The sequence below is a fragment of the Eptatretus burgeri genome, chromosome 3 (assembly GCF_056783735.1).
Source record: "Eptatretus burgeri isolate ZD-2024b chromosome 3, Ebu_testis_v1, whole genome shotgun sequence".
Classification (NCBI taxonomy): domain Eukaryota; kingdom Metazoa; phylum Chordata; class Myxini; order Myxiniformes; family Myxinidae; genus Eptatretus; species Eptatretus burgeri.
Window position 1 is genome coordinate 17,569,461 of NC_140963.1, and position 24,108 is coordinate 17,593,568.

At 38.9% G+C, this 24,108-nt stretch overlaps 1 pseudogene across 1 annotated transcript in view; it reads left to right on the top strand.

Annotated features, from left to right (window-relative positions):
• Window positions 1–6,810: 6,810 nt before the first annotated feature.
• LOC147029464 (uncharacterized) overlaps window positions 6,811–24,108 on the top strand; it is a 49,248-nt pseudogene continuing 31,950 nt past the window's right edge. The window contains exon 1 of the transcript XR_015055840.1: window positions 6,811–7,948. The product of XR_015055840.1 is annotated as an uncharacterized LOC147029464 (transcript). The remainder of the gene's footprint in view (window positions 7,949–24,108) is intronic.

Consider the following 24,108-nt stretch of genomic DNA (forward strand, 5'->3'; position numbering starts at 1 on the left):
CTCATATACCTAAGCAGGTTGATTGGGCAGTGGGTACATCGAATGAGGATGGGTACTCAGACGCGCTAACCATTAAGCCATGGCGTGGGTCCCATAAAAAGTCACAATATAGGTTTGACCAGGCTTGAACCACGATATGCACCAACTACGGAGCCCATGATATAACCAAATAAGCCATTGTAGTGCTCAGAGTTTATGCTGTGAAAGTTTTACAACCTTTCATTTTTTAGTTTCTCAAATCTGAATATTATGGTGGAACAGTTAACATGAATGAAAGGGAGATAACCAGGAGTAAAGTACTGACAACTCTGGGTTTCTACTTGTTCAGCTTTGACAACACTCGTTTTTTCATTGCACGGCTAAACTTTATACCATATAAATTATGACACCCCTGGTTATTTGTTAAAGTAATATTGTGAGAGGAAACCTTATGTTGCCAACTATTGGCAGGTGCAATAACCCTGAAATTTATAAAAAGTGACATCTCTGGTTTTCCCCTTGTGGTCTTCATATGTGTACTGTGTATATGTATATGTATGTGTATATGTATATGTATGTATATATATATATATGTATATGTGTATGCATATATATGTATATGTGTACATACATGTATATGTATATGTGTATATATGTATATACGAGCCAAACCCATGCTCTGCGCGAAGTTTCGAAAGTGAGGGTTCGTTAGGACGTCAATATATCCAGTGTTCACAATGTGATTTATAGAATTTCTTTATATACAATGTTTCTTGTTGCATTTTTTGTGTCAAATTGACCTTCTGAGGTAGTCAGCATGTGCAGAAGAAGGTTTTGCATTGCAGACGCTGTTGTCGAAGAATGGCATTACGCCACTCAGCAGTGACGGTCTGTCGACGACAGACGTAATGAAGTCAGCGAATGACCGATGATGTCATGACGTCATTACACCTCTCAGCGGTGACGTCACACGTCTCAATGCAAACGAATGTAAAAATTTGAAAATCACCAAATATTCCCAAACCTCTCCGTCTGGCGCGATCTCACATAGCCCATGCTGTTCATTAGACCACAGAGCACCCGCATGACGAAAGTGGCGACAATCCGTCGGGCAGTTTCTGAGGAGAAACGTCAAATAATGCGCAGACGTTAACAGAAATAATATATAGGATATATATGTATCTGTGTATATGTATATGTATATGTATATATATATATATATATATATATATATATATATATATATATATATATATATATATATATATATATATATGTATCTGTGTATATGTATATGTATATATATGTATATGTATATGTATATATATATATATATATATATATATATATATATATATATATATATATATATATTCTATATATATATATATATATATGTATATGTATATGTATATATATATATATATATATATATTCTATATATATATATATATATATATATATATATATATATATATATATATATATATATATATATATATATATATATATATACATATATATATCGTCGTGGTTCATGAACTGGTCATCATTTGCGTTGCAGGGTCAAAATATTCAATTTCTCAGTTTTCTCTGTGTTGATAGACATCACCAAGCTACATGCACTTGTGTGAAAAAATTAGCAAAAACCACTAATTAACGGCGAATATGGTATTTTTAATTATGAACTTTAATGGATAATGCATTACAAGGAAAACACATTTTCACGTTTATCTCGAATTCACCCTTTCTGAGTAAATTGGATGTGGATCAGTTATCCTTTGGCCGTTTTGGACAATTAAAGTGCAAAATTAATCCTGAGAATCTGCAAGATAAATAACAATGTAAAGATATTTACTAGATCTCTTTTAGGAGTTTGTACCTATTGGTCAGGGTTTGCTGAATAATAACGAGTTGAATAATCAATTTTGCATCATGCAACAGCAAGTCCCAAGTGTTACTCACCTAAAAAATAACAAAATAGATTAGATTAAAGCTTATTGATTGAAATAAATTCAGTTTATTCCAAATTTGAATCACCACATCCGCCGCCTCCGCCTGTTTACTCCACCCCTGACTTGTGTCACTTATTTGCCTGTTACACAAAAACTGTTGCATATTTTTTATTTCTGTTTGTTCCACATTAAACTAGACAAAATTACGTTTCTTCTCATACGAAGATATCTAGATATCTGTGGGTTTTCTGGTCTGAAGTCAAAGTGGAAAGTGAATGTTTTGAAAAACATGTAACAACTCTGCCTTTTTAGGGTGACCAGTTCATGAACTACGACCCTATGTATTTGTATATATATATATATATATATATATATATATATATATATATATATATATATATGTATATGTAGATCTATATATTTATATGTATATGTATATATGTATATGGATTCGGATCTTCACCAAAATATAATCGATTTGTCCTTGTCACACGTACAACCTGTCCACCACGTTTCGTCCGAATCCATCCATAACCTTTTGAGATATTGTGCTATTTTTCGTTTTTGGCGATATCTCTCAATGTTGAAGAATCACTTGAAAAATTCTCAGATTCGGATTCGGATTTGGATCTTCACAAAAATTAAGTGTTGCTATCCTTGGATGGTCAACTACTTGCACAAGAAATTTCAAAATGATAGGTTGAAAACTGTGGCCAATGATCGTATGACAAACACAAACACAAACAGACGACAGACAGACAAAGACAGACAGACAAACGCTACAGACCATCATACGTGGCAAAAAATTTTTTCAACAAGTAACAAACAAACTGACCCAAACGCAATACCCCCTCCTTCGGCAAGGGTAATAAATCCAGCATTGAAAAAACAAGTGTGTTTCTTTAAACCTAAACACTTAAATTTAACAACACACCCAACATGACTGCTTAGCTGATTCACATACATTATGCAGATCAGAAGATCTCCAGGAATACCTTTAGTTCTGCAGACATAATCTATATATCTATATATAATAGAGCAAGTGGTATGTATTTATGTATGTATGTACTGTATGTTTGTATATCCACTCTTCACCCATTGGTTGGACGGCTGACCTGACGTCACCCACAATTGTAACCAGAAATACTTAACCGAAAGTGCCCTGAAGAACCAAAAGACCCCAAAGACAAAAAGACCCCGAGGACCCTGAAGACCTAAAATAACCAAAATACCCAGAGGACACAAAAGATCCTGAAGACCGAAAATAACCAGGGCATTCAAAGGACCCCAAGGACCTAAAAGAACATGAAGACCTAAAATACCGAGACCCAAAAGACCTGACAGACCCAAAAGACACAATGGGACTATCACGGACCCTTGGAAATTCTGCATAATGTAAGATGTGACTTCAGGTACCAAACCGCCCCCCCCCCCCACGCCCACACATAATCCCTTGTCCTTAATCCCCTCCCACCACATCCAAACGCTGTGCTCCCCTCCCCCTTTCGTCAAATCCTCAAACCCCTCGATCCCAATTCTGTCCCTTCTCTGGCCTCCCTCCCCCAAGCCAACTCTGTCATCCCTTCCCCCTTTCTTCTTCAAGTCCTCAACTGCCCCAAATCCCAAGTACTCAATCCCCCTTCCAACGCCAAGTCCATCCCTCCCTTCCCAACGCCTCAATCTTCCTTTTCCAATTCCATGTACCCTCACCCCCAACTTTCTGTCCTTCCCTCCCCATTTCTTCCTGTTCTTAACAACGCTACACAAATATACACAGGGAACTTTGGTGCATGAGAAGGCCATTTGACCTATCATGCCTGCGTTGTTCCTGTTCCCGTTTGTTAAAAACAACGACAAAAGTAAATAAAGATGGAACGTTAGATTTACAATCACTTCCCCCTTTCTTCCCTTATTATCTTACTATAATTCACCAAATATCCGTCCGTCCGTCCGTCCATCTGTCTGTTCCCAGGTACCGCAAAAAAGGCTGAACAGATCGCAACCATTTTTTGGGTGTGTAATCCTGGGACCCCCTGGAGTAAAATAGGCATTAACATGACCCCCTTGACGGCTCCCGTAGGGAGTGGGTGCTTGTAGTTACTATAATTCATGGACCGGTGTTTGTGTGTTTGTTTGTTTGTCGTGCTGCTACTCCTACAGTTGTGGGCCGATTCCATCCAGACTTGCAATAAAGAATCAGCTTGATCCCAATTAGTGCAGGGAGGTGTTTTTATCTTTTCCGGTGGTCTTGGGGGTGGGGGAGGTATGGGGAGACGCAAACTCTCGATATAAATGTGCATTGTGGAGCACCACCTACAGGTGAGGGAGGATATTACAAGTCTCCATGATTTACAGTGCAGTATTCCTGTCCCCATGTTTTCCAGTGCAGTGGGGTGTTTTGAATAGTAAGCAGTGGGTATGTTTTTGCTTCATGCACATAGCTTCATGTTTCTTTTGCCGACACAGTGCTGTCAGTTATCTATATACACCGCCCAAATAAAGGTATGCATCAGAAGAACGTGTTGCATGCTTGGAGCAAGATCGCCCAGAGGGCGGGTACTCTGCTAGTAATGATAATGATGATAATTATATTTACCATGTGAAGTGAAAAGCAGGGTTAAGCAATTGGTTCACTTTGTCTGTCTTTCTGTCTGTCGACAAATGTCAGTTTATGATTGAGGAACAACTTAATTTCAATTGAACGTTATATTTTGAACACAAATCAGAACTTGAATCGGAAAACGTGCCTGTAGTTTAGCAGTATTTTGTTTCTGAATTCGCCTGTTCGCACATGTGCAGAGAGGAGGAGATACATTTTTTTTTTACTCTGTCTACCAGTCAAACAAAATTTAAAATCATTCCAAAAAGGAAATTTACTTTTATTAAGGATGTCATAAAGGACACGAACAGGCACGAAGAACTAATGTGACATGTTAACTAAGGTGGTGTCAAAGATGCTGCATCAATGGCGGTAAACTTTTGGAATATTTCTTTCGACAACCTTTAAAATATTATATTTTATTTCAGTTGAATTACTGTTGGACCCCGGCATTTGCGGGGGATATATTCCTGAAAAATGCCACGAATGTCTAATCTGCGAACATAAGGGCATTGTTTCAATGGAAAAAAGGGGGATAGGTTCCTGGCGGTTCATAAATCATTAGAGATAATCAAAAAACCCTTGAAAAACCATGAATACGTCCAAGAAAAACCACAAATTCATGAAGCACAGTGCCGCAAATGTAGAAGTATATCAGAAAAACCACGAATACGCCTGCGAAAAACCTTGAAAATGCGAATACGTCCGTGAAAATGTGAAAAAAACTACGAAGACGTGAAGCACAGGGCCACAAATGTAGAATCGGGTCACATTATATGAACCACAAATATGCGGGGTCCACGAATAGCGGAACCACAAATGGCGAGGTGTTACAGTATATACTTGAACACCGCAGGACACATCACCTTTTTGGCACTTTCAAAACCCTTCCATTTTGCAGTCAGTACTTGGAACAAATATTACGGCATTTTACCTCATTAATACCAATCAAATTTGCGGCTCACAGACCCCACCCATGTCCTCTTTTCTTGGACTGCACAGGGTAAGGTATTCTATGAACTCTTTTATTATAGAAGGAAATTGGTCATTCCATGTATACTGTGTTGGACTTTTTCCCAGGATAGTATGGAAATACATTGAGCTTAGATCTGTGTGTTCATTCTCTATGCAGAGTGAGAGACGTAATAATTTACCACCAGGGCCAGTGCAAGAGTATTTGGCACCCTTGGGGAACCTTCAGCTTTGTGCCCCTTCCCCCAATGACCTTTCAAAATCGAATAATGTGCATTATATGAATCAGACTTCTGCATTCGTAGAGTAGAATAACCAGTGGTTTATCAAGCTTAGAGGGACCCAAAGTAGGTGGGAGAATAGATAGATCAGGTGGGGAGATCCATTGTGTTAGGACACATTATGGCAAAGCTGGTTGTCTTGCTTGCTTTCTGACCCCTACCTGCATCATCAACTTGCCGGCCATGTTATCGGCCTGCCGACTTGGATCACTTACCTGCCGGCCTGTGGCGGCCTTGTCAGCCTCCACCACAATCACCTGCCTGCTTTACCTGCTGTGACCACTGGCAAGTGTGCCATGACTGCCAAAGCCAGCCATGTGCTTGAAAAGCCAGTCGGCCCAGTGCCCACAGGACTCTCCAACGTGAACCTGAATGCTTCCCACTTTAGTACGAATAAAATATTAAATAAAAATACTTCCAATATGAGCTATTATTTGAACAGAGGCCCCAACACATCCATCTATAGTCTCCTCTCCAGATGTCAGTGACATATATCAGTAGATCTAGACTTTTCATTTACCATTGCTAATGTCTTCTTGTTTACTAATGTAATTTCATGAATAATTCATTTGTGTTTTTTTGCCCGCCCCCCCCCCCCCAAAAAAAATTGCTGCTCAAGGTGATCACCTAGTTTGCCACAACAGCACACATGTACACAAAGGCAATCTTTTCTTCTCTACCTTTTTGTCCTCACCACAAACTTTGTTGAAGTCCTTGCATTGTCCTCTGTATGGGAGTAGGAAGAGTCTTTCTTGGTGAGGGTGAGAAACATCTGGATTCCATAAGGGGAAATGCCCGATCAATGAATGTCAGGGCATTGATGCCCTCTCATCTCTGTCCTCTCACCTCTCTGCCCTCTCATCTGTCTGTCCTCCACCTGCTGCACATGTTCTTCCACAATCCCACACCTGGTTACCCACCTGATTTTCAGTTGAACGCTCACCTCCATTCCGTCATCCCCATATCTTCTTTTCTGTGGAACTGACTCCCTGTGTCTGTTGTATTGTTCCCTACTCTCTATTCCTTTATATTCAACTTATGCTGATACTATTAGTTTACTAGTTTGAAGCATTCACAGAAAAGTAAACATTATCATAGATGTATTATTCCTTCAATTTCATTTTCTGTGCAAGTTTTGCATATGAAGTTGACATTTAATTTTACGCTTTTCATAAAATGAACATTCAGGTTTGCTTTAGTAGATTTTGTGTGATAAGCATGACACCTGAGCCTGGTGTTGGCTTCACGGTTCGGGTGGTGGCTTGGGATCCTAGGGTCCTGAGTTCGAGCCCCGTTATCCACTGAATTAACACCAGGGGGTTGACTCAGTCTGTCATCCTTCCAAGGTCGGCAAAATGAGTACCAGTGTACTGGTCTCGGTGTATTCCCCGTTTAGAATAGGTGTACCATATCCCTGTGTCGTAAGAGGCGACCAGGGTTGGCGTCAGGAAGGGCATAAAACATCGCCTCAAGAAGGGAACCATGATTGCATGGAGCCTGCAAAAAGCTAACCCCTGCTCAGCAGGGAAAAATGGCTGTAAAAAGGCTGTTTTTTATTTTTATTATTTTTTTAAGCATGACACCTGCACAATGGTTGCCAACCATGGTTTGTATGTGCTCTATCTTTTTTAAATTCTGAGCATCAAGCAAGGAAGCAGCACGCACCATTTTAAAACTTTTTGGTATGACTCGGCCAGCACAGGTTCCAACCACGTTCCCAAACTCAGGGTGGGCACTCTAACCATCATACCACCGAGTCTGATAAAAGTTCTGAAACGGCATACAAAACTTGTTAAGCAGAATTCGACACCTTTTTTTATTTTGAAGCATTATCTAATATCAATATATTTCCAGCAAAAACAATTCCATATGAAATTGTATGTCTGCACCTCACCAATGATATATGATTTATATTTTTTCTATTTCTTTACAAACTATCCTTCACCGGCATTATATATGCAGTATAGAGCTTTCCGAGTCACCTTTCACCCCGCTTCTTCACTCAGGAGGAGCTGCTGAATCCATGCCGTTGTAATGGCTCTGTACGCTGGACGCACCAACCCTGCCTCCTTACGTGGATCAGTGAACGTGGCTCATGGAGTTGTGAACTTTGTTACTACAAGTATCATGTGCGTCCTGTCAGCACGAAGCATCCAGCCCAGGTACTAAAACCGTCAAGCTTTTATTCCTTGCATGCAGCACCTCTCGAGGAAATTCTCACTGTCTGTTACCGGCTCTTTAATTATTTAGTTTCGTCCCATAATTTGCACGTTTCATCTTCCATGCCTCTTTATGTGTGCCTCGGGCTCTCACTGCCCCCTGTGACTCACCCTTTCTGCAGTATTCCATTTTTTATTATCATTACTGATCTCTTACAATGGTGAACTGGCTAGGATCCATTCCATTACCATTCAGCATTTTATTTTATCAATCCCCCCTCCTCCTCCCCCCCCTCCCCATTCCCTTCCCACATTGAGTTTTGGGTGAAGCAGTGGAAATTATGTCCATATCCATCTTTTTATGAACAAAATACAATAAAATTTGCTTTTTTGGGCACTTCTGCAAATGAGATACGGCTTCACTTGATAAGTCTATTTCAGTCCACTGCGGGATGAAGGCTTCTGTCAACTTGCTCCATTCTTTTCTGTTCTCTGCAATTTTCAGCCATTTTACTTCAATGAAATTTTCCGTTTCACCTCCCCATTTAATATTTGCTCCACCACCGTTTTTGTGAAGGTACGTTCCTAGGGCACCATTTTGTAATTATTGTCGTCAGTCAATTGTCTTTTCTGTCCAGATGTCCAGGCCAGGTCCAGATGTCCAGGCCATTTCCATGTAAAAAATTTTTTGTCACCATTATGTTCTTACCCTGCACACATGAAGCAAAAAGAGGGGTTAAGCAATTGGTTCAGGTCTGTCCATCCGTCTGTCTGTCTACAAACATCAGTTTATGATCGAGGAGCAACTTTTTAAAAATATAATGTTATATTTTAAACACGAATCGGAACATGAATCTGAAGACAACCCTGCCTTTTAACAATCCATTGGCTCTGAATTTGGCCTGATCGCACTTATGCACAAACGGCACAAATAACTAATACAACGTGTTAGATATGGTGGTGTAGTAGACACTGCGTCAATGGCAGAAAATTAGGAATTAATTTATTTACACAACTTTTACAATCTTTATTTTATTTAAATTGAATTATACTAGCAGAAACACCTGTGTTAAGCAGAGGAAAAGGCTGTAGTGAAGCTAGGGGCTACAAAATAATTAGTCAGTCCTATAATGCATTTTAATAAGAATATGTTACCGGTGATACGCATGGTAAATGGGTGGCTAAGATAATTTGCATCCCCCCGCCCACCCCCAGTCCTTTGTCCTCTGATAACAAAGCATGTGAAATATTTTTTAGGTTTAATTTTTTTTTAAAGTTTAAATAGCAAAAATACCGATGCGGCAAATGGTAAATAACTCGGTAAAAAGCTATCATGACGCTGAGACAGTAATTAACACTATTTTTTTCATTGTACATGGTTGGAACTTGTAATACACTCTGCCACCTGGAGCAGTGATAAACAATACACCGGCAAAGATAGAAACACCCACACACCCATATGCACTAATTGTGGTCATGCTGATCCAACATAGCAAGTGCGGATGTAATCGGCGCAGAACTGTAGGATTAGTAGCGTGACAAACAAACAATCACAAACAAACACCGGTCTGTGACTTGTAGTAAGCAAGCAGAAATACGTGTGTTATGTACTCACAATAAAAAGGTATAGTAACTTTACCAACCTGTATACCTGTATCCCTACAGTCATTTACTCAGGGTTTTGGCATTAAATGAACAATCCAAAGTGAATCTTACCTGGCCCAAAGTGAATCATCTCCTTACAGGTGGGGCATCTACATCTTAAGAGAGAATTTCATGGTAAACTACGTTGTCAGTGTAGGCACCATCTTTGTCCTGGAAATTGCCGTTCTTGGTTAGGATTTTGATATTTTCTTTCTGTCCAACCCTTCTCATAGCAACATATCGTTGACCATAAGAAAAAAAAAGTCCTTGGGAAGGAAGATTCTAATCTTTGAAAGTGTCTGTCCTTGGGATTTGTTTGCAGTCATGGGAAAAGATGGTCCAATTGGGATCTGGCGGCCCTGAGCATTACTTCTTTGCATCTTTTAGTGTCAATCCGATTTGCTGAAATACTTCACTTGTGACTCGTTGTGACATGATGAATGATGTGCAAATAGAGGGGAGGAGGAGGGGGAGGGGAGAAGCTAAATGTATATAGATTAATTGCCTGCTCTTGAACAATTTGTAAATGTAGAAAGAAGAACAAATAAAGTATATGGATTAATTAATTACCTCCTCTTTTTCACCGCCTATGCTACCTGGAACTTCGATGCAGGAGGAGGCCAGAATTAGAGTGGATGCTGCAAACATCGAAATTCAAAACGCATCCCGCAGTGTAAATCAAAAGGCATCTGTTGCACACAGTACTGATTCTCCTTGTAAATGGCAATGGTTTAATCACAGATTTTATTTGCAAGTCATCACAGCACGGCCTTTTTTAACCTCAAACGCAATCTATCTCTCAGTACCACCCACACAGCCAAAACCATCACTTCTGTTCCTGATGACGTCACTGCAGTTTTCCAAACGTGTAAATTCTAAACCTAACATTAACACCATGTAATGATGGAGACTTGTAATGCCCTTTCTCACCTGGAGGTGGTGCTACACGATACACATTTACGTAGAGAACTGGCATCCCCTCCCCAAGACCACTGGCAAAGATAAAAAAAAAACACGCCCATACATTAAATTGCACTTACGCTGTTCCTCTCTAGCAAGTGTAGATGTAATTGGGCCAGAACTGTTGGAGGAGTAGCATTACAAACAAACACACAAACACTGGTCTGTGAATTATAGTAAGGATACTTGAACACTGTAGAACACCAAATCACCTTCATAATACTTCCAAAAGCATGCTATATATCGATATATAGCATAAAAGGGCGTGGCATGTGTGAGGGATGGGGTGAAGAAGATGCTGATTGACGCTGCGTTCGATGGTGATCAATAGAGCCTCCATCTCCTAAACTGCGAATCAGTCATGTTATTACAGTGTATAAGGGTGAGGTATATAAGACTGCTTCAATACCATGAAACTTCTGGATTTTTTTTTAAACTATCTTTAAAATCATTTTTTTTTGTTAGAAGTATTATACTTGAACACTTTGTGGGGAATGCCTGGGTTTTGTTCAGTTACCAAGCAACTAGCTCGTGCTTGCCAAGCTAGCCATTCCTTATCAATGGTTTCAAATGGAGTGCTTGCTTGAGTGCTTAAGTCACTTGAGTGCTCTGCAAGAAACGTGGTAACTAAACACTCCCCCGGTGTTGGCTTAACGGTCAAGGTGGCTGGCTTAAGAACTTAGGGTCTTGACTTCGAGCCTCTGTCGTGCCGTTGAATAACACAGGTGGGTTGACTCAGCCTGTCATCCTTCTGATGTCGGCAAAATGAGTCGAGCTTACTGGAAACGGGGTGCACTGCATCACTGGCACAGCCACGCTCCCAGCAATGATGCAACTACACAGGATATTTCCCTGGCTCTTTGCAGGTGATTGATTGCTCCATCTCTTTCTAAGAAAAAACACATTGTGCTCTCTTACAGCATTGCTGGTATTACGCGTTGATCATACACTTTATTTGCTTTTCATGACTTTTTATATTTATTTTCCGAATGCTGCACATTCTGCCGTTATAACATCTTATTTCTTAAAAATGATCCGTATCCATTTTATGAGTTGAAAAAAGTAAATGTAAACTCCGGATTGATCAAATTTGCAATGCTGAGATTGAATTTCCTGCTTTTCTGCATCATCATTGATTATGTTGGTCTTCATCATATTCATTCTAATTTGATCTTTTGACTTTCCAATTGTAGCTCTTCATTCAAAATTTTACATTAATCTTTCAGTTTTGTTTTACATTAAAACGGCGTCATCTGTGAATCATCCGCCAGTCAATTTCGTCTTTCTCCACATCGATATTTATTTCTTTAATTTCACAATTTAGGTGTTGGAACACACCGAGACAGGCAGTGACCAATTCTGGTGAGATTGTATTGCCTTGTTTGACACCTCTTTCAATCTTGATCCCATCACTACTTCGTTGCAGTTTCAGTATCCCTGGACCATGATTTACTTTGCTTAATATATTGAGGTATTTGAAGCTGACGTTTTTGCAATATAGGGTTTGTAGAATGGCATGTGCTTCCAATCTCCTAAAGTTTTGTTCATCATCAATTAATGGAAGGCACAAGGGCGATTTGTATTATCCTGATTTTTCCAGACGATGGTATATTTGAAGATTTGAGGGTAATCCATTGTTGAGTATCCACTTCTAAAACCTGCTTGCTCCCACAGCTGCTTGTTATCCTTTTTCATCCAAAGTTGATTGTCAATGATAACAAAAATATATGTCCATGTATGTGTTATTGTAAATAACAGAGAGCAGGCTGATTGGATGGTAATTATTGAGGTCAATCTTGTCTTATTTTTGTGGATTAGCACCAGGTTACAGTGGCCTGCAAAAGTATTCACCCCCATCCAAAGTTTTAACATTTTGATTCCACCTTAGCTAATTTCATGATGCTTTCAAATGAAACTTAATATATAGAGTCTTCACAAACTACTCCAAAGTGATAAAGCTGAACAATGCAGATAAAATGTGAGTAAGTTTGATTAATAGAGAAAATCAGATGATTCTAAATTGCATAGGTATTCAAACCCTTTGCCGAATTAACCCAAAACCACTTCAGGAGCAAATTATTTGTTTGAAAGGTTACAAAGAAGTATAATAGGTTTCACCTGTATGTACTCAGTGGCTTAACTTAAAAAAAAAAACATAGAGGCAATACCCCCTGGGTGCTCACCTGGTAGAATAATGATATTGAGGAGGAAGTTAACATGGGACGGAATCAGCAAAATTTACCAATGAACCAATGTTATAGCAAATACCTATTTTGGTGGGCAAACCCCCACCCCACCCCGTAAAGCCCCTTCATCCCTGATTTTTAGCTCACCTGGATTTTAGTCAGGTGAGCTTATGTGATCGAGCATTGTCCGTAGGTGAGTGAGTGAGTCCGTAAACACCAGTCATTATCGCTTGAACCAAACACACGATTTTGATGAAACTTGGCCACAAGCTTCATATCTGATGCCTAACGTAGGTTTATTGACCACATCAAAATCTGTGCTCATTTCATGCGTTTACGGGTGGCGGGGGGTTTTAAACCCCACCGCCACCAAAAATAGGTATTGGCTCTTTTCTCCAAAACTACACACACAATTTTGATGAAACTTAACCACAACCTTCTTCACCCGTAATATACCAAAGTGTATCGACTACATCAAAATCATCACTCATTCAGGGGTCTATGGGGGGAGTGGGGTTGAACCCCCCCAAAATCGGTTTTTGCTGCTTCTCCGAAACTACACACACACACAATTTTGATGAAACTTGACCACAACATTCATCACCCATGTTCGACCAAAGTATATCAATGAGATCAAAATCTGTGCTCATTAAAGGGATCTGGGTTGGGGGGGGGTGTTTGACCCCCCAAAATAGGTATTTGCTGTCTCCTTCGAAACTACACACAAAATTTCGATGAAACTTGACCACAACATTCATCACCAGTGATGTACGAAAGTCTATCAACCGCATCAAAAACTGCGCTTATTAAGGGGGTCTACGGTGGGGTTTTTTTTTTTACCTCCCCCAAAAATAGGTATTTGCTATCTCCTCCAAAGCAACACATGAGTTTGATGAAACTTGACCACAACATTCATCACCAGTGATGTACCAAAGTGTATCAACCGCATAAAATCTGTGCTCATAATGGGATATATGGGGGGTTTTTTGACCTCCAAAATAGGTATTTACTCATTTCTCCAAAACTGCAGAAACAATTTCGATGAAAATTGACCACAACTTTCATCACCCATGACATATGAAAGTATATCACCCGCATGAAAATCTGCGCTCATTGAGGTGGTTTACACGGTGGGGTTTGACCCCCAAAATAGGTATTTGCTCTCTTCTCCAAAACTACACAAACAATTTTAGTGAAACTTAACCACAACCTTCATCACCCATAATGTACCAAAGTGTATCGACCAGATCAAAATCTGTGCTCATTAAAAGGATCTTGGGTAGGGGGGTTGACCCCCAAAAATAGGTATTTGCTGTCTCCTCCGAAACTACACACAATTTTTATGAAACTTGACCACAACATTCATCACTAGTGATGTACCAAAGTCTATAGACCACGTAAAAATCTGCACTCATTAAGGGGGTCGATGATGGGGTTTCTTTTACCCCCCAAAATAGGTATTTGCTGTCTCCTCCAAAGCAACACACATGAGTTACATGAAACTTGACCACAACATTATTCACCCATGATGTACCAAAGTATAACAACTGCAACAAAATCTGCACTCATTCATGGGGTCGATGGGGCTTTTTTTTTCGCCCCCCCCTCAAAATAGGTAATTGCTCTCTTCTCTGAAACTACAGGAACAATTTAGATGAAAGTTGACCACAACTTTCATCACCCATGACATACCAAAGTATATCGCCCGCATGAAAATTTACGCTCATTCAGAGGGTTTACGGGGTGGGGTTTGACCTCCCAAAATAGTTATTTCCTCTCTTTCCTAAACTACATACACAATTTTGATGAAACTTGACCACAACCTTCATCACCCATGATGTACCAAAGTTTGTTCATGGCATTAAAAAAAATTCAGGGTCTAACAGGGTCTGCAGGGGTGGGTGATGGGGGTGAGGGATTGAGTGACTGTTGCTCCTGATCCAAGTGAGCTTCAGGACAGGTGGTCCTATTTTTTCAATTAAGATGAACAAACTTTGGTGCATCAAGGGTGATGAAGGTGTTGGTCAAGTTTCATCAGAATTGTGTGTGTGTGTAGTTTGGGCAGCAACCCTCCCCCCCCTCATAAATCTTTCAGACCCTGATTTTTTTTTAATTGGTGTGAACAAACTTTGGTATATACAGGTGATGATGGTTGTGGTCAAGTTTTATCGAAATTGTGTGTGTAGTTTCTCAAAAGGAAGCAATTACCTCTTTTGGGGGGGCAAATCCCAATAAAACCCCAAAGACTCCAATGTTTTTAATGTCGTGAATAATCTTTGGTACATCATGAGTGATGAAGGTTGTAGTTAAGTTTAATCAGAATTGGGTTTGTAGTTTCTGAGAAGAAAGGAAATACCTATTTTGGGGGGCAACCACCCCATAGATCCCCTTAGAACCCGATATATTTTTTATTTTTAATTTTAATGGTGTGAACAAACTTGGTACATCACGGGTGATGAAGGTTTTGGTCAAGTTTCATCGAAATTGTGTGTGTAGTTTCCGAGAAGAAAGCAAATACATTTTGGGGGTCAACACCCCGTTACCCCACATTGGACCCCAATTTTTAATATGATGAACAACCTTTGTTACATCATAGGTGTTGAAGGTTGTATTCAAGTTTCATCAGAATTATGTGCATCATTTCTTAGAAGAAAGCAAATACCTGTTTAGGGTGGACAACCCCCCCCCTTTCCTGTAAACTACCTCCGCAGTCCCCCTCAGACCCAGATTTTTTAAATGCCGTGAACAAACTTTGATACATCATGGGTTATGAAGGATGTGGTCAAGTTTCATCGGAATTGCATATGTAGTTTCTGAGAAGAAAGCAAATTCCTATTTTGGGGGGCACCTCCCATAGACCCCCTTCGGGCCCGATTTTATATATATATATATATATATATATATATATATGCACAGTACATATATATATATATATATATATATATATATATATATATATATATATATATATATATGCACAGTACATATATATATATATATATATATATATATATATATATATATATATATATTTTAATGCCATGAACAAAGTTTGGTACATACAGGGTGATGAAGTTTGTGGTGAAGTTTCATCTAAATCGTTGTGTAGTTTCAGAGAAGAGGTTGCAAATATTTGTGGATGGACGGACAACGTGCCAACCCATAAGTTCCCCGGAACTACATTCCAGTTGAGCTAATTGAGCTCCCCCATTTATCTAAGGAGTTTTAAGGTGAAACTCACTTGGTCAGCCAACAAGACAAACATGAAGACTAAGGGGCTTTCCAAACAAGTCAGACATGAAGTGGTAGAGAAGCACCGTTCAATAAAGGGTTATAAGAATATTTTAAAGTCACTTGTTATCCCCTTTGATAACGAGTGATAGTGAAACGATGAAACAGGGAAGAGTGAAATTTATTATTTAGAAGCGGAAGACTTATCATAATACCTCGACTCTACCCAGATCAGCTCGCCCATACAAACTCGGCAGCCAGGCAAGCAGGAAACTGGTTTGGGATATCATTGTAAATCCAACAATGACTTTGAAAGAACTGCAAGTCTCTATATCCGAGATGGAGGTCAGTGTTCATCAATCAATAATATCCCGTTCCCTTCACAAAGATGGCCGACATGGACAGCTAAAACTGAAAAAAATACATCTCAAAGCTCAAATGGAATTTGTGAAAAGCGTCATAATGATACTGCAACCATTTGGAGAAATGTTTTGTGGTCAGGCGAGACAAAAATTGAACTTTTGGGTCTAAATTCAAAGGGTTCTGTCTGGTGCAAGCCGAACACTGCACATAACCCAGTGAACACCATTCCTACTGTCAAGCACAGTGGAGGCAGAATCACGTTATGGAGCTGCTTTTCATCAGCAGGCACTTGCAAGCTTGTTAGGATAGAGGGAAATTGGACAGTGCAAAGTACAGTAGAATCCTTGATGAAAACCTGCTCGAGTCAGCCATGATTCTGAAATTCGGTAGGAGATTCACATTGCAGCAGGACAATGATCTAAAGCACAAAGCTAAAGCCACAATGGAGTGGCTGAATAAGAATAAAATTAATGTTCTTGAGTAGCCCAGTAAAAGTCCTACCTTGAACCCAATTGAACGTTTTTGGAGAGACTTGAAGATTTCAGTCCATCGACGATCCTCATCACACTTGGCAGAACTAGAGCAATTTTCACATGAGGAATGGGCAAAGATTTCACCATCTCACTGTGCAAAGCTGGTAGAGACCTACCCAAAAAGACACATAGCAGTCATTGCTGCAAAACGTTCTTCCACCAAGTACTGACTGAAGGGGCTGAATACTTTTACAACCAGTGAATTTTGATATGTACATGTTTTTTGCAGCTATTCCTGACATGTAACCTCCTTCAACTCTAACAGTGTTTAGTTTGATCTCTTCAGTTATGAATAAAAAAAAGTTCATTTGGAAAAATTGTTTCTACATAATCTGTAATTCATCTAAATGTGGCATTATTGGTCAGGGTGATTACTTTTGCAGGTCACTAAACAAGTTTGGGGCATTTATTAATTTTTTAATTGTAGGTCATAACATTGTAGCTATTTTCCTCCAATGAAGGATTAATGCCCAAGACATCAGGTTCTCCTTGCTTATAAACTAGGTTAGCATTCTTTGGTCAACATTCTTTTGATTCCATAAATTGGACAAAATACACTTTACTTGCAGGTGTTTTACTACTTATAGTCTCCTTGTCGGCTTTTTACGAAGTATACTCCACGTGTTGGCTTGTAGGGTGAAGCACAACTGCTGCACAATGGCCTAATGATCTCACGTTGTATCATATTTTCAAACTCCTGGCAGGTGATACATAATTTATCGGGTGCTAGTCAGCGAGCATGCATGAAAACGGGGTTCCGTGGTCTCGATATGATGCGTTATCTGGTTTTTGATTGGCTGGATTGTCGCCGATGGGCATGCTATGAATGGGAAGTCATAAAGTACTTTCTGAAAAGGGCACGTGGGCATGTGTGGAAAGCACGTGATTTTCAGCAATGAAATGGTGGATGCTTTACCGAGAACATTAAGCTGTGTTGAAGCATTCAATTGATGGCGATGTTTGACATCTACGAGGAGATTGAAATGACACAAAAATTCCACACCCAAGATAGAGTATGTAGTTATGTCAATAGTAAACACCCACGTAAATGAGCGAAGTAAACCCATATCAAACTGGAGGAAACCAGCAATAGCACTGTTATTAGCAGCATGTAATTAATATCGCTGTTGATTTTTTTTTTTTTCTGTTCAGCGGCAGACAGTGACACAATGCTCACCTCTGCCCTAATATCCACAAGAAAATGAAGTCCACTAGTAAGATTGTGATGGGTGATTGACGTATGGCTAAGTGAACTTGTCAACATTAGTTGTGGGCCTCATCATTTCCCTTTGGCTTGTCCGAGCCTAATAATACACTGCTTGTCGTCTTTTTACTCACTATACTCTCCTTGTAGCCTTTTTACTCATTTTCATCTCCTTGTAGGCTTTTTACTATGTATACTCTCCTTGCAGTCTTTTGACTGAGTATACTCTCCTTGTCGGCTTTTTACTCGGGAGACTCTCCTTGGAGGCGTTTTACTCAATATACTCTCGTTGTCGTCTTTTTACTAGGTTTACTGTCCTTGTCATCTTTTTGTGAGGTATACTCTCCTTGTGGTCTTTTTACAATGTATACTCTCCTTGTAGGCTTTTTACTAGGTATGCTCTCCTTGTCGTATATTCTACTCCTAGGCTTTTTACGAAGTATATACAACTTGTAAGCTTTTCCGAAGTATATTCTACTTGTGAGCTTTTTGCTGTGTCTACTCTACTTGGAGGCTTTTTACAAAGTATACTCCACTTGTCCGCTTTTTACTAAGTATTCTCTCCTTGTAAGCTTTTTACTAAGTGTAGTCTCCTGGTGGGCTTTTTCCAAAGTATACTCTCCTTGTCGGCTTTTTTCTAAGTATACTCTTCTTGTAAGCGTTTTACTAAGTATACTCTACTTGTTCGCTTTTCACGAAGTATACTTTCCTTGTTGGCTTTTTACTCAGGAAACTCTCCTTGTAAGCTTTTCCGAAGTATACTCTCCTTGTCCACTTTTTACTAAGTATACTCTCCTTGTCGGCTTTTTACTAAGTATACTCTCCTTGTCGGCTTTTTTCTAAGTATACTCTCCTTTTAAACTTTTTACTAAGTATACTCTCCTTGTAAGCTTTTTACGAAGTATACTTTCCTCGTCGGCTTTTTACTAAGTATATTCTACGATTAAGCTTTTTACGAAGTACACTCGACTTGGAAGCTTTTTATTAAGTATATTCTACTCGTAAGCTTTTAATCAGTATACTCTACTTGGAAGCTTTTTACGAAGTATACTCTACTTTTGGACTTTTTAGTCAGTATACTCTCCTTGTAGCCTTTTTACTCAGTTTCATCTCCTTGTAGGCATTTTACGACGTATACTCTCCTTGGAGGCTTTTTACGAAGTATCTTCTACTTGTAAGATTTTTACTATGTACACTCTAATTGTAAGCTTTTTACTCCGTATATTCTACTCCTAGGCTTTTTATTAAGTATATTCTACTTGTAAGCTTTTTACGAAGTATATTCTACTTGAAAGCTTTTTGCTGTGTATACTCTACTTGGAGGCTTTTTACAAAGTTTCCTCTCCTTGTAAGCTTTTTCCTAAGTATTCTCTCCTTGTAAGCTTTTTACTCAGTGCAGTCTCCTTGTGGGCTTTTTACTAAGTAAACTCTCCTTGTCAGCTTTTTACTCGGTATACTCTCCTTGTAAGCTTTTTATAAGTATACTCTATTGAAAGCTTTTTACTAACTAGACTCTCCTTGTCGTCTTTTTAATAAGTATACTCTCCTTGTCAGCTTTTTTACGAAGTGCACTCTCCTTGTCGGCTTTTTACGAAGTGTACTCTCCTTGTCGGCTTTTTACTAAGTATAATCTCCTTGTCGGCTTTTTTCTCAGTATACTCTCCTTGTAAGCTTTTTACTAAGTATCCTCTCCTTGTAAGCTTTTTACAAAGTATACTTTCTTTGTCGGCTTTTTACTAAGTAGACTCTCCTTGTCGGCTTTTTTCTCAGTATACTCTCCTTGTAAGCTTTTTACTTCGTACACTCTCCTTGTAAGCTTTTTACTAAATATACTTTCCTTGTCGGCTTTTTACTCAGTATACTCTCCTTGTAAGCTTTTTCCTAAGTATACTCTCCTTGTAAGCTTTTTACTAAGTATACTCTACCTGGAAGCTTTTTACTAAGTATTCTCTACTTGTAAACTTTTACTAAATATATTCTACTCAAAGGCTTTTTACGAAGTATATTCTACTTGTAAGCTTTTAACGATGTTTACTCTCCTTGTAGGCTTTTTACGAAGTATACTCTCCTTGTAGACTTTTTCAAAGTATACTCTCCTTGTTGCCTTTTTACTAAAGGCCCGGTCACACCTTGACGTTTTAGCCAAGTGATGGCAACGTATTAAAATGTATGTAAAACGCTGGCTGACGTTGAACTTTTGATGTTTTTTTTAAGATTCGGACGTATTCATAATGAGTTGGTCGTATGCATAACATATTAGTAATGGACACAGAACGTTTCGTTGTGTTATAGATAACTTATACCAACGGATGCTGAACCTGTTGTTGGCCGACACAACCTATGCCCAACGATAGTCTAACTTAGGCATAGCGTGTTGCACGCATCGCCGACGATGTCGTGACGTGGCCTATTAAGAGGCTGACGCACAACGATTCGAATCATAACTGCCGTAGAAATGGAAGTGACAACATCGCGGTCACACCTTGGCGATCTTGCCAGCGTATGCCGACCTAAGAAAAATGTGTCTAAAACGTTGGGGGCACGTCAAATACGGTATGAGTAAGTTTGGTATATGTGAGTAGAACGCTAAAGTACGCTATCATACGTCGTAGTAAGTAGAGTACGTCAATAAATTTTAAACATGTTCAAAATTTTACGACGTACTCGGCGTATGACACACGTTCCGCATGCGATGGGGATAAGTTTTACACCCGATATGTGGACGCTTACACACGTCCCCAAAGGCTACTTATAAGCTACTCATAAGTCAAAACACGTCGCGGTAATGTCTTTTTTTACGCGAAACTTATTTCTAACTTATGTTTGATGTGCTTTGAACCAATTCTTTACGTAGTCCCAACACACATTGACGTATGTAGACGTATTCCAATGACGTCTTCCGGTCGACAAAAAAAAAAAAATTAACGTGTTTCTAGCTTACAACTGCCATATAAAGACGTGTTCCCAGCGGTTTTGGGAATTGGTATATAAAAATGCTGCTCATAAAAGGGGAACCCAACAGTGTTTTCGAGTCCTTTTTGAGTCGATGTCCATGTCAGCAGTAACAGTATCAGTATGAGTATCAGTATTAGTAGTAGTTTGTTCATGTTGGCAGTAGTAGGTGAGTGTGAGGTGGAGGGTGTGGGTTATGATAGATCGTCCTTGCGTTTAACGATTTAACGATTTAAATGATAAACTCAACGATTTAAATGGCTGCAACTCCACTATTGAAAGTAGACGCTTGCGCTCAACAATTGGATTTTTTTTACACTCAACGACTTTTAAACGGTACCACTCAGCTATTTTCATTGTTTCCAATGAACGATTTAAATTGCTGTCACTCGCCTTTGTTTTTTGACGCTGGCGCTCGGAAATTTTAATCGTTTCTATTGAACGTGCTAAATCGCTGAAACCCCACTATTGAAAGTAGACGCTTGCGCTCAACAATTGGATTTGTTTTTTACACTCAACGACTTTTAAACGGTACCACTCAACTATTTTCATTGTTTACAATGAACGATTTAAATTGCTGTCACTCGCCTTTGTTTTTTGACGCTGGGGTTTGGAAATTTGAAGCGTTTCTTCTAAACGTGTTAAAACGCTCAAACTCGACTATTTTAAATAGACGCTGCCGATGGACAATTGGAATCATAGCCAAGCTCGACATCGAAGTGTGAACATCCTCGTCATGCTGAAGAAAAGTTTGAAGAATGCTGCAAATAAGTGTCCTGGCCATGGCCGTGGACGCTGACGCAAGGACGATCCATTATACCGACGTCTTTCAGCCTATGAGTAACTTAAAAGTAACGTCTGTCGATGTGTGGCAACGATCGCGTAACGTGCCAACAACACGTTAATCATAGGTTAGAAATAAGTTTCGGGTACGCTAAACATTACCTCGGCGTGTCTCAACTTATGATTAACTTACAAGTAGCATGTGTTGACGTCTGTCAACGATTGCAGACCGTGCATACAACCTGTGACCACTGTAGCGGAACTTGTGAGTCATACGCCGGCATACGTCGTGAAATTTCAAGCATGAAAAAATTTGAGGACAACCAAAAAGTACAACGTTTAAAGCCAGCGTACAACGACGTATGGCAGTGTTTTTCAGCGTGCTCTCAATGTTATCAAAACTTACCCATAACGTATTCAACGTGTGCCAGCGTTTTAGAAAAAAAATTCAAAAATCGGCATACGTTGGCTAAAACGTCAAGGTGTGACCGGGCCTTAAGTTTCACCTCCTTGGTGACTTTTTCCGAAGTCTACTCTCCTTGTCGGCTTTTTACTCGGTTGACTCTCCTTGTTGGCTTTTTACTAAGTATACTCTCCTTGTCGTCTTTTTACTATGTATACTCTCCTTGTGTTTTGACGAGGTATACTCTCCTTGTCGTCTTTTTACTATGTATACTCTCATTGTAGGCTTTTTACTAAGTATATTATACTTGTAAGCTGTTTACTATGTACACTCTACTTGTAAGTTTTTTGCGAAGTATATTCTACTCCTCGGCTTTTTACGAAGTATATTCTACTTGAAAACTTGTTACTGTGTTTACTCTCCTTGTAGGCTTTTTACTAAATACAGTATACTCCACTTGTCGGCTTTTTATGAAGTATACTCTCCTTGGAAGCTTTTTACTAAGTATGCTCTCCTTGTAAACTTTTTACTAAGTATACTCTCCTTGTAAACTTTTTACTAAGTGTAGTCTCCTGGTGGGCTTTTTACAAAGTATACTCTCCTTGTCGGCTTTTTACTAATTACGCTCTCCTTGTCGGCTTTTTCCAAAGTATACTCCCCTTGTCGGCTTGTTACTAAGTATTCTCGCCTTGTCGGATTTTTTCTAAGTATACTCTCCTTGTAAGCTTTTTATTAAGTATACTCTCCTTGTAAGCTTTTCATGAAGTATACTTTCCTTGTCGGCTTTTTACTCAGTATACTCTCCTTGTCGGCTTTTTTCTAAGTATACTCTCCTTGTACGCTTTTTAATAAGTATACTTTCCTTGTCGGCTTTTTACGAAGTATACTCTCCTTGGAAGCTTTTTATTAAGTATACTTTCCTTGTCGGCTTTTTAGTAAGTATACTCTCCTTTTCGGCTTTTTTCTAAGTATACTCTTCTTGTAAGCTTTTTACTAAGTATACTCTATTTGTGAGCTTTTTACTAAGTATATTCTTCTATTAGGCTTTTTACTTCGTTTACTCTACTTATAAGCTTTTTACGATGTATATTCTACTTGTAGGCTTTTTATTAAGTATATTCTACTTGTTGGCTTCTTCCAAAGTATATTCTACTTGTAAGCTTTTTACTAGTCTATTCGACTTGTAAGCTTTTTACTAAGTATATTCTATTCATAGGCTTTTTACAAAGTATACTCTACTTGTAGGCTTTTAACTAAGTGTACTCTACTTGTAGGCTTTTTACTAAGTATACTCCACTTGTATGCTTTTTACTCTGTATACTCTACTTGTAAGCTTTTTAATAAGTATACTCTTCTTGTAAGCTTTTTACGAAGTATATTCTACTTGTAAGCTTTTTACTAAGTATACTCTCCTTGTCGGCTTTTTACTGAGTATACTCTCCTTGTTGGCTTTTTACAAAGTATATTCCACTTGTAAGCTTTTTACGAAGTAGACTCGACTTCTAAGGTTTTTACGAAGTATATTCTACCTGTAAGCTTTTCACTAACTGTACTCTCCTTGTAGGCTTTTTACAAAGTATATTATACTTGTAAGCTTTTTATGAAGTATATTCTACTGGTAGGCTTTTAATAAGTGAACTCAACTTGTAAGCTTTTTACTTAGTATATACTACTCGTAGGCTTTTCATAAGTAAACTCTCCTTGTAAGCTTTTTCCGAAGTATACTCTCCTTGGAAGCTTTTTACTAAGTATTCTCTACTTGGAAGCTATTTTCTAAGTATACTCGACTTGTAAACTTTTTACGAAACAGATTCTACTCGTAGGCTTTTTCGAAATATATTCTACTTGTAAGCTTTTTACTATGTATACTCTCCTTGGAGGCTTTTTACTAAGTATACTCTTCT